Source organism: Tamandua tetradactyla, chromosome 17 (assembly GCF_023851605.1).
Source record: "Tamandua tetradactyla isolate mTamTet1 chromosome 17, mTamTet1.pri, whole genome shotgun sequence".
In the NCBI taxonomy this organism is placed as follows: domain Eukaryota; kingdom Metazoa; phylum Chordata; class Mammalia; order Pilosa; family Myrmecophagidae; genus Tamandua; species Tamandua tetradactyla.
The window spans coordinates 26,823,129-26,844,469 of NC_135343.1; the positions used below are offsets into that span (position 1 = coordinate 26,823,129).

Consider the following 21,341-nt stretch of genomic DNA (forward strand, 5'->3'; position numbering starts at 1 on the left):
ATAAGAAGCTCTCATATATTCATTAAAAGCTGAGGGCCTTCCATTTGGCAACAGTTTGCCTCTTTTTGTTTGTATAATATACTTTCATACTCTTCTAAGCGCCTCAGAGTAACAAATCTTTTTTTTAATCAGTTTTTCATTAATTCAAACCGACTGTGTAGTAAAAAGAATTCAGAATACAGTCACATGACTCATTTAGGAGCTGTGTGGTCTTGGGGAAATAATGTAATAAAGCTTTAGTTTTTTCATGTGAATGGGAGATGATACCATCTATTCTGCAATGTTGAAGATAAAATACAATTCGTATAAATCATTTCTCAGTGTCTGTCATACTAGACAACTCAGTGATATTACTACCCTCACCCCCAACAAACAAATTGCAAATGAACCTGGCTCAGTTTAAATTAGTCCATATGTGATGTTTAGTTTTAGCTTACTGGGTTAGGGCGAGATTTAAGATTCTCTAGACCGAAGTGTCCTTCTTAAAGATTCATTCTAGTTGTTTGCTTACTCTGCTGTCCACCCCTTACCCCCCAAAAATTTTCTCTATATTTTCTGTCATTTAGTATAGGCTTATTTAAGAAAAATTCTCTTCCATCGAGTATCAGGCAGTCTAGGCTGGAGCTACAGCAACAAAACAGTAAAAAACGAAATCTGAGAGGCTCAAAACATTAAGGGCGCATTTCTCCCTCACTGTTAATAGCCATCATTTTATACGTTCATCAAAGGGGTACTCACAGGACGCGCTGGTGGTGGCTTCAGACCAGCACCAGTTGTCTCAGCAGGGGGAGGGACAGGCTGGCAGTCTGTTCGCAGCCCATTGGCCAGAGCTGGTCACGTGGCCCCGCTCAGCTGCAGGGGAGCAGGCCAGTCATCCTCCTGGCAGATTGTTCACAGCCCATTGGCCAGAGTTGGTCACGTGGCCCCACCCAGCTGCAAGGGAGCAGGCGAGTGTAATCCTGCCGCGTGACCAGAAAGGAGAGAACTAGGTGTGTAAACATTAGGATTTTCTGACCAGACATGGATAATGGTGTAGGTAACGTGGTCTAATTCAGTATTTACCCCCAAATTATTTAAAGCACTGTTTTTGTAGTGTATTATCATGTATTATTTTAAAAGGGTATTTCCTGGTCACATAAATTTGGGGAGTGCAGGACTAAGCAAAATATAAGAGGTTTCTTTAGTGAAGGACTTCTCAGAGCCTCTACTGTGCTTATAATGGGGGAAGAGTATGTTTCCCCAAATTACCTGGCCTTGGAATTCCTTTCTTTCCTTCTTTGTTTATTTTCATAGCGTCTCTAGGCACAGGGTTTCATAGACTATTCTTTGAAATACACTAGTTTAGTCTGTCCTCATGAAGAAAGCAAAAATATCAGAACTGCATTGTAATTATTGCATTCATGGTATGAAGCTTTTGTTTTTATTGTTTGTTAGAGGAGTTGACTTTGAAGAGTCTGATTCCTATTATTATATATCAAATTGCAGGCAGTGGTTTTTTTCTTTTTTAATTTGTCAGTATTGTTTACCTACCTGTGTTGAATCTTTAGGACTTTTTCTTTATCTAGTTGCTTTTGTCCTAAACTTAACCATTAATGAGAAAGGTAAACAAACCAGGACCACACATCTTAAATTGGTTTCAACAGATGACCCAAACACGTACAAGTTTTTACTGGTTTCAACATTTTTCTCGGTTCTTTCTGACTTTTCAATAACAGGTTTTCTAAAAGTTGTGAAATGAGACACGACTGGATTCTCTGATCAGAAACAGAGAGAGAGCTTTTGTCAAGGGGTGTTACTTATTTCTCGACCAGGAGGCTTTGGATTTAAATACTGTATTCGTTGCTGGAGATTTTAGGCCTGCATATGTACCAAAGCTCAAATAGGAAATTTTCACTTAAATGTGGCTATAATAAAACTTTAGGAAAGAACAAGCTCTCCTTGTTTTATAACTACGTATAATGATTAGTTCCCCAGATCTTTGAGTTGGTGGCATTACCTTTTTTTTTTGTGATGAATTCAGCTTATATTAGAAATCATATAATATCGAGGCACAGAATTCAGTTTTTACTTTCCCTTTTTATTCCCCATTGTGAGTGAAAAGGTGTGAAGAGTAATTGCTGACTTCGTGACAGGAAACATACTTAATCCTGTCAGTTAGCTCAGCCCCTCATCCCCCATCCCCACTCTTACACTCAGGATCTGACTGCTAATAGACTTGGGTTTTGAAAGGGGCTTGTGAGAATTTTAGACTGAGAAAACCTTTTTTAGACCCATGGTTCCCACTTTTGTCTTTTTGTTGATATTAGTATTGTCGGACATACAGCTCATGACCCATCACAAAACAAACATTAAAAAAAAAGTGTTTTTCACATGGCCCAGTGCTGACAGGAGTCAAGCTTAATATATCAAGGAACATTGCAAGCATGGGAACCCTCACTGTCACCACAGAGCTGCTCCCAAGTCCGCAGAAGGGCTTCCGGGAGGATGAGATGGCTCCCTGCTGAAGAGACAGAGAAACTCACATGCTTGTGATGGGTTCAGCAGTGATGGCCTTGCCGTAGGTCTGCTTCTGAGGCGGGATTGTTTATTTCCTCACCTTCCCCGGACCTTGGTGGGGCCTCTCCTGGGCCACCCACCTGGGGCAACCAGGAAGTCAGCTGTTAAGGAAGTTTGTGTGAGAACAGTGTCTTCACATTGCAGCCTGCAGCTCAAGGTCAGGAAGAATGTCGAGAATATATAAAATTAGAAGTTCTAGAATTGAATGTAGATCTTAGTTCATCCATCTCATCAGATAAAGGAAGAAACGAAAGTTCACAGAGAGTAGTTGAGGTCACACAGCCTCACTTTAAGTGTCAGGACTCAAAGTCTCATGTTCAGTCAATCTGAATTATCCTGGGCCATCTACAGATTTATAGAAATACTTACTCTCCTTGTTAGGTTTTTTGAAGTGCTCAGCCTTGCCTTGAAAGGCATCTTACCTCTGCATATTCTGACTGCATGTGATGCAATTAAAAATTGTATACATGATTTGTAAAGCCCCCTTGGGAGAATGATGAGAAAGGGGGAAAGTTCAGCTTCCCCATGTGGAGAATTCCTGATATTGTCACAAGCAGTGGGGACAACCAAAGCAATAGCTGAGCCCTCAATCTTGGGATTTGTTCATATGAAACTTATCCCTGCAAAGAATAGGCTAAGCCTACTTAAAATTAGGCCTAAGAATCACCCCCACAGAACCTCTTTCGTTGCTCAGATGTGTCCTCTCTCTCTCAGCCAACACAACAAGCAAACTCACTGCCCTCCCCCTCTCTACGTGGGACATGACTTCCAGGCATGTGGACCTTCCTGGCAACGTGGGACAGAAATCCTAGAATGAGCTGGGACTCAGTGTCAAGGGATTGAGAAAACCTTCTCAACCAAAAGGGGGAAGAGAGAAATGAGACAAAGTGTCAATGGCTGAGAGATTTCAAACAGAGTCAAGAGGTTATCCTGGAGGTTATTCTTACACATTATATAAGTAACACCTTTTTAGTTAAGGTATATTGGAGAGGCTGGAGAGAAGTGCCTGAAAACGTAGAGCTGTGTTCCAATAGGCATGTTTCTTGAAGATGATTGTATGTTATAGCTTTCGCAGTGTGACTGTATGATTGTGAAAACCTTGTGTCTGATGCTGTTTTTATCTATAGTATGGACAGATGTGCAAAACATATGGATTAAAAATAAATAAATAATAGGGGGAACAAATGTTAAAATAAATTTAGTAGATTGAAATGCTAGTGATCAATGAAAGGGAGGGGTAAGGGGTATGGTATGTATGAATTTTTTTTGTTTTCTTTTTATTTCTTTTTCTGAATTGGTGCAAATATTTTAAGAAATGACCATGGTGATGAATATACAACAATGTGATGACATTGTGAGTTATTGATCATACACCAAGAATGGAATGATCATAAAATCATTCCAATGATTTTAAAATCATTCCAATCATAAAAATGTCTGTGTTTGTATGTTGTTATGTTTTTAAAAAATTTAAAAATATAAAAAAAACTAAGGTAAATCAACATACAGGGTTAAAAATATAGTTTTTATTTTAAAAATTTAACTTTTATATGAGACAAAAAGAAAAATGTTTGTTTTGTCCAAAATTTAATTTTTCTGTAGTGCGCTAATTTAATGTCTCGTCAGTTTATTTATACAACCTAATTCAGCTTTATTTGATATAGAACCTAGAAAAAGAAATAAAATCTTAATATTCTGTAAAAAAAGTTGTGTACATGAAAAATTAATTTTAAAAAGCCAAAATTTTAAAAACAAATACAAAAATAAAAGAAAAGAAAATTGTATATATGAGGAAAGCCTACAAGTTCATGTTAGCTGTTTTCATGCCTGTCAAACTAGCATTAATGGTTAAACATTCATTAGGAAAAGAGAAAGTGTTTTAAAAATACACTATCCCCTGTGCCGGAGACCCGGGTTTGATTCCCGGAGCCTGCCCATGCAATCAATCAATCAATCAAATACACTATCCCCAAAATTTTAAAAACGGAGGGGTTTTTTTTCCATTTCTTTTTGTTAATTAGGGGAAGTTCCATTGTATGGAACTAAAAGTCAGCAAATATAGCATGTCCACCTTTGTCTCAATAAAAATAGCAAACAACTGTGCCCTGGCTGTCTGGGCTAGGCCAAACAGAGGTGAAGGTCATTCCAAAAGAGAAAAGAATTTGGTTAAATATTACTTTGTTAAGTTGAACACATTTAAAAATTTTCAGGCCTGGGGAGGTAGGAGTTCTTTCTGCCCACTGGTGATTTGCACTGTGTTTTCAATTATTTCAAGGGGGATAAAGGGCAATTTTGAAATATATGGCCTCTTCCCCCTACTCAACAACAGTTTGTAACCATGCAGAAAATCTAGGGTGTTATAGGTAAAAGTGAAAAATAAATCCCATCATCCCAGTTCTCTTCCATGGAAGGTAAGACTTGGAAGGCAGCACTTACATGTTTTCTGTTGTTACACTTCTTAGCTAGAACTCTGCCTCTGCTAGTTACTAGCTTTTGACTTTGGTAGTGACCATCTAATTTATCATCCAGACTGGGTAACTTATGAACGTGAAAGGGTGTACAGTTAATAATTGCATCAGGCATAAGATGAGACAGTCTAAAACAGTAATGTTTACCCTGTTCTTAACAAGTTACCTACCTTCTGTATCTCATTTTCTTTACATTGTAAAATGGACTTGAAGATAGTACTCTTTTCTTACGGTATTAGAAAAATTATTGCAGTAAAACATGTAAAGTGTTCAGAATGTTGTTGGACACATAACTGTACAGTAGAGTTAACTCTTCAAAAATTAGCATTATAGTTCAGTGGTAGAATGCATTCAGTGATAGAAGGCTTGCCTTCCGTGAGGAAGACCCGGGTTCAATTCCTGGACCATGCGACCCCCCCCCCCCCCAAATTAGCATTATATTTAAGATAATTCGCATAACCACCTGCATACTTAGTTTACTTTCTGTCAGCATCAGTATTTCTCTAAAGCAAAATTTTTTTTAAGTTTATTGAATGATAGCATTTGCTAATGGCTTCTTCCATTTCTGAGATCTGATCAAACTAAATTACTTCCATTATGAGAGCCTTTTACTCAGATAAAGGTGCTGAAAGAAAAATTTACTTTTACTTTGTCAGCTGTGCCTGTCTTACCCTTAGTTATATAACTTGTATCTGTGGTTCAGAGAAACATTGAGCATTGGGCATTGAGGCATTCAGTTTATCAGGTTTGGGCTAGTTAGTATCCACACTGGAAGCTACGTTTTTTCACAGGTGACCCTGAGATAAAGGAGTGGTGGGTGGGTGAGTGCATGGGGAGTGGCTCAACTAGCCCTGCTCTCTGTTTCTCCCAAATTGGGTGTTCTTACCATTATTATATGTAGGATTGCCAGATTTAGGAAAAACTAACAAAAACCCAGGATGCCCAGTTAAGATTGAATTTCAGATAAACAGCAATATTTGGGACATACTTATGCTAAAAAAATTGTTGCTTATCTGAAATTCAGTTTTAACTTGGTGCCCTGTATTTTATCTGGCAACCTGAGTTATTTAGTTGTGGACACTTCTTGCCCTTTTCAAGATAACCTGTATTCGTTGTGTATATACAAAAATATAGTCCAGATTCTATGGTAAGTACAGTGTTAACATTTAAAAATCCATGTTTTCTATCATCTTTGGAATAGACAGTTGAGAAATTGTTACTGAGTAGCTACTACTGGGCCACTGAGACCAACAGTGGAATTCAGCCTAATTTGCCACAGCAGCAGAGATTAGGTTTGCTCTGTGAGAACTTCTTGGCTGTAAGGGTGAATGGATTTCATCTAGCTCCTTCTCCTTGGAAGGGGGTCAGTTGCTTAAGGCAACTTATGGAAGCCATGGCCAACTTGAGTTTCCAGTTTTGTGATTGAATTACTTTAGTAATAATTTGAGGGGATAACGTTGGATCATTTATATTTCACCTTTGAATATAGAGGGAACGCATTTTATTATCATTAAGAGTGCTCTTCAAATACTCTTCCCATTAAAATCTTTTCCTGATTTTCACCTTCAGTAGTGCTGCCTGGAAAGTATTGATGAGTTTTTGCATCAGCTTTGGAACTCCATCAGCAGTCAGCCTGAAGGGCACTGCTTGCCTTGGGGAAATACTGATTGAAGTATTAGAGGCTGTGGAAACCTGAGTGTCTATTTGCATTTTTTACACTCTAGGTATGATGCCCCTGTTAAGCCAGATGCCAGAAAAAAAGCTTTAGCAGGCTAATGATGCATCTGATGAAATTAGTAATGGCAAGAAGAGGTTGAAATTGTGCCTACTGGAGAAGAGTGAGTGAACAAATGGCTTTGAGACCAATACTGGCTTTTTAACTGCTACCATTTTTAAAGTAGAATGTCCCAGATGAAGGTTTCAGATTATCTTTTGGAGAAAAATGCACAATGGTGAAAGCTCAGGCACAGATAGCCTGTTGGGTGGTTTAGCTAGGATAAAATCCAACTAGAAGAGTTTGCTTAAATTGCCATATTTATAGTTGTATTTTGTTGTTAACTGGTGGCTTTACAGAAAATGAATTATTTATTTGTTAAAATTTTCATGCTAGCTAGGTTTTAGATGGTGATGGTTTGAAAAAACTTATTTCCCTCCTTCTCTTTGTTTTTTTATTTTTTTTTTTACATGAGCAGGCACCGGGAATCGAACCCGGGTCCTCTGGCATGGAAAGTGAGCATTCTTGTCTGCTGAGCCACCGTGGCCCACCCTCCATCCTTCTTTTACCTTCTCTTCTTAACTGTCTCCTTTTCTCTTCACTGCTTCCTTTAGCTGCATGTTACTGTTGGACATGGTTTAGTTTTTGACAAGCATCTTAGTGTCATAGGATAAGTGTCACAGGATTGATTTGTGTCGTGAGTGAAATATTTGACCTCTTTGGGTACATGGCCTAGTGTTTGCAAGTGTCTAGTTGGATGGGGATGGACTAATAACGGAATTTTTCAGAGTTGGATGTACATTAAAATTACCTGATATCTCATCTCATCCCCAGCTTATCTGCAAAATGTGCATCGGGGTCTTTAAGGGTTTCCCAGGTGATTCTAATGTTCAGCCTAGTTTGCGCATTATCCTCTAATCTATTCTCGGAATTATGGCTCTAGTCTACACTATGCAATACAGTAGCCGCTAACTCCATGTGGTTGTTTTAAATTTAAATTAATTAAAATGAAATAAAATTTAAAAATTTAGTTTCTCATTTGCACTAGTCACTTAGATGCTCAGTAGCTATATATGGCTCGTTGGCAGCCTTAATGGAGAGAGTAGATATTGAATATTTCCATCATGGTAAAAGGAAAGATCTAGGCTGTAGGATGTCAACAAAACAGGGCAGGGGTTGTGAACATTTGAGAAACCTGACACAGGAAGGGCCAGCCTGGAATAGAGCTAATCCAACTGGGCTTGCCAGTACTGAGTTACTGCATACTTTCTCAGCAGCCTTTTTCTCAATGGTCTTTTTGGCAGAAACCTGCAGCAGTTGGTACAATGGATTATGTATCACATCTTGCAGAAAGACTGCATTTAAGGCCCTGGTTTAAAGGGACTTGGTAAGGCCTGGGAGCAGGAAATGTGAAGCCCAAGGAGTCCAGGACCAGGGAGGAGAGAATGCTGCCTTATTTCTGCAGAGCCAGGAGTGCCCTTTAAGGGACTGAATGAAGTGGAGTATCTGGAGTAATACTCGGTGAGAGGAATTTATCCCTCTCCTGAAGAAACACCTCTGCTTCAGCCGTTTGCCTCTCCTGGCTGTCTACAGCATGTGGGAGCATTTCTTTTGGCGTAATAAAAAGTTCCGTTCCAGACCGCCATGTTCTTCACAGTCCTGGGCAGGGAGGAGTTCAGAGAATTTTTGTTTTGTGGGTATCATAATTTTAGAAGAAAATTTCTGATTATGAAAGCAATACATTAAAGAACTACCTGGTAATTCCAGAGTTAACCCTTCTCAAAATTTTGGTGTACATCTCCTTAGTCTTTTTTTTTACTTACACTTACATGTGTGTGTGTGTTCTATCTCTCATTAATTACACCACATTTTGACTTTTATGTAATTGTGCTCGCTCTTTTACATCATGAGTTTTATCTGCATTAAAATTTTCTCAAACATTTTTCATGGTTTATAAAATGTCTGTAGTTACCTAGTAGTGGACATTTAGGCGATCTGATTTTTTTGCTATTATTATGAAAGCACCATGATGAATATCATTGGATTCAAATTTTTATTTGAATTCACCTTTTCCCTTAGATTCCTGAGACTGGGATTTCTGGATCTAGGGAATTTTAACACCCTTTCTAAGATTGTACCATTCCCACTACAGCTGGTTTTTCCCTGATCTCCTCGTGGGTGTCTGACTTAGTACCCTTCGCTCTGAATTACTACTGAGGCAGCTGTCTTCACTCTTCAGCAGCCTGTTGACATTTTATATGTGATTTGGGTTTTGTTACTTAAAAGGTTTGCTTCTGGAACATTTATGTGAACCACAGTTTTCTTCATGCTGAGGACACATGGGTATGTGTCACATGCCTCAAGCAAAGATACTGCCAGCCTGCTGTAGAAATATGATTGACTATAGGGTGGATTTCCTTTCTTTTGATGCGGAATAACAATTAAATTTATTGGCTTGTATAAACTCGAGCAGGAAAGTTAATAGAAATAATAAAAGGTGTCAGTCTCTATTACGCTGTTTTGCTCAGATTCTTTTAAAACTGTGTGACTAGAAAATTGATAGGCAGTTTTGTGCATCTACAAAATATTGAATACAATATTTACCAAAAAATCCAAACCTGTGAAATTTAGATAGAACCAATGAACATATCTCAATGTTTTCACTTTTCTTATAATTCCTCTGTGCTTTTAGATTGTGCTTGCTTCTGTATTCTGTAAACCATACCCTTTTATGTGTTCTGAATTTAATAAGGTTGAAATTGGATAAGGGAGAAGGTGTATTCATAAGTGTCAATTAGATAGTTCCACTTAAAATTGCTTTTTTATCCATAGTTCATGCTGTATTTACTGCTGAATAGCCTTTTAGATGGGAGACTCTTTAAATCTTGCATCTGATTTTGTGTTTTGATAGGGGTGACTATCAAAGACACAGAAAGTTAATATACCTTCCTCAAAGTCACATAGGTGGAACAGTCTTTGCTTAGAACACATACAAAGAAAGGGTCTTTCTTCCAGACTCTGAGATGATCGTAATGTCATGATCTTTCTCACAACACCACTGTTGGAGAATTATAGAGAAAAAAACAAATAATGGAGCCATCCAAATACTGGAAAGAATGACTCTCAATGTAGGACAGTTGGACAATGGACAGAGCACACATTTTTATATAACTGTAAGTAATACAGGCATGACTCATTCTAACAACCTCAACTGGGAAGCCTGGATTTAAAAACTAGAGAGAACGATCAGTCAGATTATCTTCACTTTATCGATAAAATACTTCTCTGGTGCATTTGGGCACCTGTTTGCTCATTGTTTATTTAAAAGAGAATAGAATGCTCTAAGATGGAGTCTCTTAAAAAACTAAACATTCACCCTATGATATGACTCAGCCATTCCACTCTCGGGAGTGAAAAAGAAAGCATTTGTCCTCACAAAAGTTTGTACAGAATGTTCCCAACAGCTTTATTTGTAGAACCAAAAACTGGAACCAATCCATATATAAATCACAATGAGTGGATAAATAAATTGTGGTATATCCATACAATGAGAATAGCACTCAGCAGTATAAGGGATTGAGCTACTGCTGTATGCAACGGTATGGGTGGATCTCAAAATAATTATACTGAATGAAGACACTTGACTGAAAAAGGATACATACTCTATGATTCTGTTTGTGTGGTATATGCAGTCTAATTTACAATGATTGAAAGCAGATCTATGTCTGTGAATTGAGTGTGGGGTGCGTAGAAGTGGGGGAGGAGGAATGATTACAAAGGAGCCTAAGGAAACTTTGCAGGCGATGTATTTGTTCATTTACTTGATCGTGATATTGCTTTCATGGGTATATATGTATGTCAGAATTTATCAAATTGTATTATTTATTATGTGCAGTTTATATTGCATGCCAATTATATGTATGTGCTTTTCTTTTTTAAGATTGCCTAAGTTTCCTTTCTATCCACCTACTGCCTCCTCTCCCCTAGTTCTGTTGTTTTCTACCCAGCTCACTCCTGGTCAAGAATGGGGAGAGGAGAGGACCAACAATTGTAGTCCAGTGTGCAGAATGCTGTGGTAGATACCTGGAGAAGGTTAAAGAGGGCCTCCTGGAGAGGGCGAACACCAGAGAAGTGTGGCAGAGGTGTGTTCCAGGGGGCATGCAGAGTTTGAGAACTGCATGGGTTGGGATGCACGGGATTGAGGTTGTGTGTGGGTTTGTAGTTGGAGAGGAGAAAGGGGGAAGCAGGGACTTTGTGTGCCTATCAAAGCTTTGTTTTGAAAACCCTGGGGGCACTGGAATGGGTATTAAGCAGGAGAAAGACAAAATCAGTTCAGGGTCCTTGCCTATGTCTGGGAGAATGAGGGACAGATCTCAGGTTCAGAGTTTAAGGAGCCCCCTACGAGCTGCTACCCCACAGTCTGTCCAAATGACGTTCCTTTCGAGAGAACCTTGCTCTCCAAGAGAGACTGATCTTGGCAGATGGTTCTGCTCTGTCCAAGAAACTGCATACCACACTGGAATCCCACCTGTACAAACACATATTTTTCATATAAAAATAAAGTGTTCTTTGTAGAAACCTTGGAAAACATAGCTAAGAAAAAGAAGAAAATTTAAATCATCTTTAATTGCGATTTTGGTATATATTATTCCAAGATATATGTCTTGCTTTCAAGCAAAAGTAGAACCATGATATACATATTTTGTTACCTGCCACTTTATCCTGAGAATTGAGCCATGTTTTATATACACATATAAAAATCATTGTTTTTATTTGCTGCACTGGAATCTATATATTTTATGTATCATGATTTAATTAACCAAACTCCTTTTATTTTGGGGGTGGCTATAAAAAATTAGACAGGGAATACAGCATTTTATTAAAAAAGCGAGTAAATAAAACCAAAGAATGTGCAATTAATTAAATTATTTATTCAAAATGGTATTTTCTTAACTTATGTTACAGAAAAACAGTCTTGGTTTAGTGCACATTTTAACTAGATGAAAGGAAGGAAGGTTCCCTTCTAGAATTACACATGGGCACATGTAGTGGTTCTTTGTTACCCAGTGATTACTTACTTCATCTGTGCTATTCACAAAAAGTAACCACCAATGTGAACTCCATTGTTCCCAAAGGGACATTTCTTTCTCAGATCAGTACTAAGTTAAAAGGTATAAGTAACAGTAATTGTTAATATTTTAATGCTTCTATGCTATGTTCCGCCTATTGATATAGCATTTTACATGGATTAACTCATTTAATACTTAAAATAGTTCTGTGAGTGAGGTTCATTTATTTTTCCTGTTTTACAGATAAGTAAACTGAGGCACATAATAACTGGCCCCCAAATAATTAATTTATATATGAAAACATACTCAGCATCACCAGTAAAAAAAAAAATGCAAATTAAAATAACAATGAGCTATCATGTTAGAAATCAGTGGTGATCTTAATACTAGGTGTTGACCAGAGTGTAGGGAAACCAGCCCTTTCTTGCAGTATTGGTAGGAGGATCGATTTCTATAGACCAATAAATTTCTCATCTGGATATTTGTCCTAAAATAATGGGAAAAGTTACACTAATATAATCATGTTCATGGAAGTAATATTGAGAATCATGAACAACTGTGTGTCTTATGGTTGTTAAATAACTAAGAGAACACTGTACAGCTGTTACAAATGACAATTGGGTGCTGTTTTTATAGAAATAGATGTTCAGGAAATTGGGAAAAAAAAAAAACCCGACACACGTGAAGCTCCTTCATCTGCCCCCACTCTGTCCTCCTGGTCATTGGTGTTCAGCTCCCACCAGTGAAATGACATAAATGTCTTCCTCCTTTGTTACTGCAACATCAGAAACTGTTCTTCTGCTGACCCATAGGACACATGTCTTTTCAAGGAACTCCTGGAATTTCATTGGGAACTCCTCTGGGGTCCTCTGAAATTGAGCATCATAATCTCTGACTTAGAAGTGGGAGAGAAGGAATTAATGCATTTTGTTATGCATCTCCTATTGGCTTAATTTAATAAATGTAGAAACACAATTTTATAGTTGGAAAGTCCAGCCACAGCAGGAACTGTGACTTCATTTTTTTTTTTTTTTTTACTATTTAAAGTCTTCTTCTGAGCCTGCGTGAGTGCCTTCCTTCTTCCCTTGAGACTCATTCCACCCACCGCCAAGTTTTCCTCTTTACCTCTTTATTATTCTGTCCCTTGGTGCTAGCACTTTTTTCTTCCTACCAAAGTTTACTTGTCCTGGATCTCCTTTTCTCTCCTGTCTTTCCTGGTGAAAGAAGCTGATTGAAACTTGAGCTCACATGTTGTAAGGAACCATGATTTAATAAATTACCCTTCTCAGATCATTGAATTATTTATTTAATTCTTTTTTTAATGCAACTCTATTGAAATATGTTCACACACCTATACAGTCCATCCAAAGCATACAATCAGTGGCTCGCAGTATCATCAGGTAATCTAATTTTAACAACTGCTTTTTCTCAAAGGTTTGACCATTTTGGGGACTGCAGAAATCATTCCCCACCTCCAGGGACATCTCACCTATCCATCCTACCCCAAACCATAGATTTTCAAGGCTGCTTTGATACCACTTAAAAACCGTGTATTACAGAAAGAATTTTCTGTGGTGTGCTTCCTGCATTTTGAAAAATATCCACTAATGTTTTGGGAACTACATTTCAAGAAGGACTACCCTCTGGCTGAACCCTTCTTACAAAATCTGCAAATACAGTGTTTCAGCTCTGCACAGCAGGACAAGTGCAAGTGTGCTCCTCAAGAGTGGCAATTTCAGGGGAGCCTGGAGGTTTTCTGCTTGCCTGGAAAGAAAGCCTTACCCCTGCTATCTTCTGGAAGCTGGTGGTGAAACTTTGTTAGTCTTGTCAGGAGCCGGTTACAAGGACCTAAGGAATGTAGGCTGTAATGGGCAGCTGGCATTGATTTAGCACTGTGGGATGGCCAGGAGAGCAGGGTAGCATTACCTGCCTTCCCCTCTACCCCCAGTCTCCGGCCTCCATGAGGGCTTGGTTTACATCAGACAAGGCTGCTCCTGACATCAACATCTATTTCTGACAATAGAGATATGGAAGAGAAGGGAGATAGTTCATGCCATTTAGATGAAATGAAATAAGTATTCACTTTGGGAGGGTACATTTTGAGGCCGGCTATGTATGCATGGGTGACAGCTCCCTCGCCTGCCTTTCCTGCAATGTTCTGTACATAGAGAAAGATTAACAGACCTAGCCTGAGGTCAGAAGAAATGTTCTAATGAAAAATCTATCTCAGTGCAAAACCAAGGGCAAACTCTGGCTTTGCTGTGTTTTGTTTTTCTTTTTTTCCTTTTGGAATGTATGTTGAGACCAAGGGGAAAGGGAGGTACTTCATCCTTCTTTTGTAAAGCCGGTTGAGCTGGTTAGCTGGAGACTTCTGGAGCTACCCTGGAGAGTCTGAGTGGTGAGCAGTCTGCCTGAAGAGGGCCAGCGCTTGTTGGCTTTGCCCTCGAGTGCCCAGAGGGAGTCTGCTCAGACGCCGGAGCAAACAGAACAGCCAGCTCACCTCAGAGAAGAATGCACTTGCTGTCGCTCCCGCGTTCCCTCTGTAGTCATGAGGGAAGCCAGGGAGAACTGATGTTCCCTGACTGTATATTCACTCTGGGATTTCACACGAAGAGGGTTTTTAACAACAGGATGTAGTTTTAGTCTCCAGGTCAGTGATCCTTAGGCTTAAAAAAAATCCTTTTGCCGTGTGGAGCTTACATTATTGAGCTTATTTAAAAAAATAAAGTATGTTTGGACCTTGGTCATCTCTTCTGACTTGTCCCCAAGACTGCTGTCTCCATTCTGATGTATTACACTCAATTTCTTTGGATACTGCATTTGGAAATGTGAGAATGATCTCATGGAACTTGGCCGTCTTCCTGAATAAGCAGATGGCTGCCTTCCTGTCCATGGAAAACTAAATGTAATGTCAGGGGTCTCTTTGCCCACCTTGCTCAGTGCCCCTCGCAGTCAAAACTAAGGGGACCTGCATCCTATCTGTCTTTCCTTATGCAGGCCCAGTGCAGGACGAGGTGGTTTGGAGAGTTCTTTTTGTCACAGGCCCCTTTAAGGATTAATGTCCTTCCCCCCTAATCACACACCCTTGAAGATCTGAGGGATTTGGAAGAATTGAAGAGTGTCCAAGGGTTAAAAACAAGGCATATCCTTGAGTGTGAGAATAGCCATCCTTTCGTAGATCATTTTCTCATGTCTGACTGGTCTCAGGTTTCAGGAAAAAAAACAAGTTTTTCCTCACTAGTCTTTGGACATATCAACTCTTTTTGAGCAACGTAACAGTATCAAAAACATGTCCATCATCCAAAGGCAAAACCAACTAACTTCTGACTGAGAAATGGCTAAATGCCTAACTTGTCTTCATCCATAGCAGAGTGTGGCTATGTTGAATGATCTTCACATACTTTCTTGGTACTTCCAAATGTTTTGGTTCACTTTGGAAACATGTTGGTGATATCAGGATTTACCTATTAAAAATGAGTGAGATGAGAACATTTCCGTTGTGGGAACTCCACTTAAAACAACCATAACAAAACAAATTCCTCACCTTCCAGGTTGGGTACTCTGGTTGGGTTTCCTCACCATCTTGTCTTCTGAGTATCCCTTTCTGAGGGATACTCAGAAAACCCAACCAGAGTGTTAGGTGCAAAATGGTACAAAATGGTACAGAATGACTAATGATTAGTGTGTGCATTGATTTTTAAGTAGACTTGGTGGGACTGATGGGTTCAGATCCCCTCCATTAGAGCAAAAATCTGATCAGAAAGAAAGTAAGGAAGGTGTATCTAAAATTAATGGTTTCATCAGAAGGTGAAAACTGTTTTTAAAACTTTTGTCCATTTTTTCAGCGGAGTCGTGAAACTTGATGAAAATGTTTATGGATGTTTGCAGAAGAATGCTTTTCTTTATAAAGGGAATCCAAATACTTTCTTAACATAAAAATACCCCAACAAAGAATGGTTATAATTAAAATAATAGAGATTCAGTTAAAAATAGGAATAGAAGAACCATTCTTTCAAATATCCTCTGAGCCCCATCAAAGAGAAAGGATGAGGCACAATGTGGGAACGAGGTCTGGATTACTGTCTGTGGCGTAGTGGATCACAAGAATGGTGAATACTTTGTGGTTAACCAGCTCATAGTTGGAGGGATCTTGGAAGCCAAACAGGGAGTCTGGCTTCCCACACAGCACTTGAATCCCATTCGTAGTTTCCCTGTCCAACAGTAATCCTCCCCCTGTGTGAACTTCTTGGGTGATGCCGGTATGCTCCCTACTCTCTGGCCCGCGCTCCACATTTTTGGAGAGCTGTAGTTGTTACACAGCCCCTCGTAATCCCGAGCAGTGTGAAATTGCTGCTTCCGCTGCCTGCCTGGGAGTCTGTGCCAACACCTGTGCAGAGAGCTCCTGAGGCTACTTGAAGATGGTTGGCAGGTGCCCTTCAATAGGTTCCCCTACAGGTTCCTAGCTTCTTCCACTGTCCTCCTGGGCGAGGTCTCCCTGACTTATCGCCTGGCTGTCCTGTTCTGGACACTCTTGAGTTAGTCAGTACCCTGGGTTGGTAACTTCATTTTTAACCCATGAAAATCACCCCACATGACACTAGCTTGTTAAATACCTGCTGTTACTTCCTGTTGGGTTTGCCATATTTTCTTTGAACTGCTGTCAGTTTTTACCTCCTCTAACTTTGGGTATCTTATTTAAAAAATCTAAATGTAAATGCATGCTTGAATATTTTTTAGTGCCTTCTCTGAGTGGGTCCTCAGCTGCAATCAATATGCTTTCTGAGCGCTGATGAGAGTGTTGACTGAGCCTGTGCAGTGTCGGTGGACCTTACCCACTGCCCTGTAGCCCCTTTGAGTGAGGTTGTTCATCCAGCAGTGAACTGCTAGAGCTGAAACTTTGTCTGGAGACAGTAACCTCTGTGATTTAGACAGAATTCCCATTCATTTCTCACTTACCCTTTGAAGTTCCTCCTATGGTCTCTCAGAGAAGTTAACAATTATAATGTGATGAATCTTGTAAAAAATAAAATGTAGACATTTCAAGATCATTCAGGGGCTTATCTTAGGTTTTTTTTTCCTTATTTAATTTTTATCTTACCGTTGGATGGTTTTACCATTGGATAAGTTGGAGAATTTTTCTTCATATCGTAGCAGGTTTGGTAGGGATAATGCTTGCATTACTCTTCTAAGATGAAACATTTTTGAGTTATCAAGTTTATTCTTTAAATATTTAACAAGTCTCTGCAGTATTCTAGGCTTTGTACAGGGCCCTAAGGATGCACTGATGAAAAAGAGAGAAATGCCTAAGAATTTATAAAGACATCAGTATAAAAAACAAGATGGTCATTTTAACATAATTACATAGGTAATTACATGCTGTACATGCCGTGAAGAGAAAATATAGACCATCAAGGGTATATAAAGGAGGCACTTGGTCTGGGGTGGGGAAGAGGGATTTCAGGAGAGCCTTTCTACAGAAAGTCACATTTAGGCTGACCTGGTTCTCATTTACCTGTTGTTTCGATCTTTAAAATCACAGATTTACTGAGAGGTCACCTTACCTTTGGTAGTGAGATTAGAAAGCCTTCCTTAAATACGGGTCCTTGAATGGGACAGGATTGCTTTTTCTTCTTCCTCTTCCCTCATTTGTCCTTTTAAATAAAAGGCCTTATATCAATAATATGTTTGTAACCTTTGTTTAGTGTGGTTTCTTCTGGTGCTCCTTCAGTAAGCCTAGACTCCAGATCAGTTAAATAGTTTTATAATTGTAAAAAACAGTTTTAGGACAGTCAAAAGCGTTGGTTATGTCTTAGGTGACTATACAGTATACAGTATAGTTCATGCTTTTCTGTAAAATCATGGGATTGGATTTTAATGGCACCAAAGATAGCTTTATGGTTCATTCAGACACAACTCAAAATCCAGCCGCTGCTGGGCGCCCAGTCCCTGATTGTCTCTCTGAGTGGAATAGAGAATGCTAGCAGAACTTGGTACCATCCAAATGCCCTAAATCACCCTGTCATCCAGTTCACTCTGCTACTGATTTTGACAAAAGAAGCAGCTAACTCAAAGCATCTAGGGCAGAAAAAAACAGAGTGCATGCTATGCTGTAGATATTTTGGGAAGTAGAAAACTGATTTATTAATAACCTTTTTCAAGGAGATGAATGGTACATGTTTGATTTTGTTCAGGAAAGGAGTTCAAAAATGCAGTTTCCAAAATCGTAACACCAGGGAGCTTTTAAGAAATTCAGAAAGGTGTAGATATGCTGGTTCTTTTTCTTCTAAAGCCCACTCTCTCCCTATTGGGGGAACAAGAAAAGTTGCTGGTTTCTTTTGCTCTTGAACTGGATTGAGGAGTTCACTAGCTAAGTAAGTCTCGTTTTCATCTTGAAGTAACTTTAGCTATAGAGCTTGAGACCATTACATTTGAAATGCAGGTCCACGTGGCCTGTGTATTATCCTGTGTCTTTCTGGGAACTGTGGGCAAGGCGTCCTCCTTGGCTGTTGGGCAGCGTGGCGTAGTTGGTTGGATTACAGTCTGGCTTCTGATCTCCTTACCTGTGGCCGGTCACCTATGATAAACTCGTGCTACTATAAATCAGAGAGCTCCTCTGTTTTTCTAAACTTATGGTAATATTTTAAACACAGTAGCTTATTTTTCTATATGCTAGTGTTTTAATATTCTGAAGAGCCCAAGTAAATCCACATTTATTTTAACTGCTCTTTGTTACCAAGCTAGATATTGAGCACCTTTGGAGTCGAGTAGTATGGTGAATCTGATGAAATCCAGCCTGTATATATTCTTCACCAGTGACATCCCCCTCCCCCCACCAGATTGATAGGTCTAAACGAAGTTTAGTAATAGAGGTTTGATCATGTTGCAGTGATAATTATTTGAATCATTTTTCTGGGAATGACATCACTTCTTTTCAAATACCATAGTTGACTATTTTCTAAGTATGTTTGAAAAACATTCACCACACATACAGTGGGGTAAGGCTTGCTGCTGAAGTAGCAACCCAGCCGGTGAGAGTTATTTGAACTGCTGTCCGTAGAAAATTTAATGAATGATATTTAAACCTCTGGTAATTTGAGTATCCTTGAACAGCCGAAGTCTTAGATCTTTGGGCTAAGGAAAGCGATTCTTAAAGTATATTTCTTAAAATATGTCTGTATTTAAAGTAAATATATTGTAATGTAAATCTAACAGAGATTATGAAATTTGTGGTTAGTTCGTTCCTATCCAAATATGTGACTCCTCATTTTTGTGACAGTTGAAAAGAGATGTCATAAAAATTCAGTCTTTGCCAAATGATTCTGAATAAAAAGAGAAGGTTGTCTCCATATAAAAGTGAGAATTTTATTGGGGTCCAGGGTACATATTATTTAGGTAGAAGGAAGCATTTTGTTTCAGAGTTCAATTGCTATGTGGTAACTCTGCTCCCTCTGCCTTCCATTTCACCGATTCATTTCACAGCAGATTTTGAGCACTTGTGTAGCTCAGTCACCGTGCTTGGTGCCAGCAGGATAGACGTGAACCGAACAAATAGATGTACCAGCCCTTCTTAGCCCTGAGACAGTGTGTGTGTTACATCGTTCGGTACCGTGTTTCTTTTTGATGTGGTTTTACGTATTTCTCTCATTTGATCCTTATCCCAGATATTTGAGATATACATTTTTATTTGATAAATGGAGAAATGCAAAGAATTCTGATTCTGAGCTACTCTAGGAGTAAAAGCCACATTCAAGTAGAAAGCACAGTATTGCCCCTTTTTTGTTAGGACGTATGCTACTGACTTATGAAATTTCACAAAGAATAAGGCAGTAAAATCCCAAACTCACTGAAACCCAGGACTGGCATTTTGATAGCAGTACCATTAGAACTGCACTCCATTGTAATTCAAAACTGGCCAAAAGGAGGTGTAAGCCCCCAATAGTTATTTATAGTGACTCAGAAACCTCACATTGACACAAGACCATGATATTAGGTCTGTATTTAGTTAATGATTTCAACTTAATTGCTCTTTTCTGTAAGTAGTACAGAAATGAGCATTGGCTTTAACTCATTTTAAGTTGTGAGGGTAGCCGTGAAATTAGTAGGAATTATTTCTAAAAAGTTTAGCTTGGTTCAAGTTAAGAGGTTTTGAAGTTTTTAAATGAATGCAGGAAAACTGACTTTTGATCTACTTTCAGAATAAAGCTGATTTTAAAAAATAATAGGCATGTAAACTTATAATTTAGGTGGTTTCATATATAGGCAGAGAAATTAATGAAGCAAGGTACTTTGAAATTTTAATGTACAAACAGTAAACAAGTATAAGTTTCTATGTAGTATAGTAAGAAGTTTCCTTTTATTTACAAGTATATGACACTCCAATTTAGATCCATTTGTAATTTCACTCTTCCTTGTGCAGTTTGCTCTGTAAAATGTGGGAAAAAGGGAGATGCTCAGATTTTTCCCTCTATAATAGATTGTTCCTTGTTGTAGAAATGGTCATACTGTATAACAGTAAGTTCTTACACAATGGCAATAGGATCTTTTTAATAGACTCTTTTAAAATAAAATTGATTATGTTCAGTGTATTTCCCACTTGTGACTACGTATTTTAAAGTAATTAATTTCCATAATAATATGGAGTCATTTTGCTCCTCCAAACAATAGAGCCTAGTTTAACTAGCCCATTTTAAATAAAACAAAATTTCTCCCTAAAACTTTGTTGTTTGTAAAGTCAGAACCAACCATCAAGAGGTGTTTTTCATCTATGTAAGAAAGAGGTTATTCCTGAATATGGGGAAGGAAAGGAAGGCTTTTTAAATTGTATTTTAAATTTTTATTTGTATGCTGTATGGTGGGGTCACATTTCATTATTTTTCTGTGTGAGTATCCCATTATTGCAGCACCGTTTGTTGAATTTTTGTTTGTTTTTTTCAGGGGTGGGGTGGGGGGACGTGTATGGACTGGAAATCAAACCTGGGTCTCCGGCCTGGCAGGCGAGAATTCTACCACTGAACTACCCTTGCACCCCCAAAAGGAAGGCTTTTTTTTTTTTTAATTCAGCATAACACTATACAAACACAAACATTCTTACCATATGATCATTCCATTCTTGATATATAATCAATAAGTCACAATATCATCACATAGTTGAATATTCATCATCATGATAATTTCTTAGGACATTTGCATCAATTCAGAAAAGGAAGTAAAAAGAAAACAGAAAAAAATCCATGCATACCATCCCACTTACCCCTCCCTTTCATTGCTCACTAGCATTTCAATCTACTAAATTTATTGTAACATTTCTTCCCCCTATTATTTATTTATTTTTAATCAAAGGAAGGCTTTTAATAGACATTTTAGTCTTTCAGCGTTGTGTGGCCGAACCTTCACTGCTCTCCTAAAGTATGCACTTTGGTGTTTGGGGAGAGTAGCCCACTGTGAGTTTTTATGTCAGAGATATGATGACTGGAACCCATCGTATATGAAATTCTAATTCTTTGCTGCAAAGAAATGTGTTCTTCATGTCCTTGT

General features: G+C 38.6%; 1 protein-coding gene and 1 long non-coding RNA gene across 4 annotated transcripts in view; one reads left to right on the forward strand and one right to left on the reverse strand.

Moving 5' to 3' along the window:
* Nucleotides 1–888, reverse strand: part of LOC143660825 (uncharacterized) — a 29,259-nt gene extending 28,371 nt beyond the window's left edge. The window contains exon 1 of the long non-coding RNA XR_013164263.1: nucleotides 739–888. This is a non-coding gene — a long non-coding RNA (uncharacterized LOC143660825). The remainder of the gene's footprint in view (nucleotides 1–738) is intronic.
* The window catches only part of SPTBN1 (spectrin beta, non-erythrocytic 1), a 193,287-nt gene that overhangs the window by 20,428 nt on the left and 151,518 nt on the right, over nucleotides 1–21,341 (forward strand). The window lies entirely within an intron of this gene.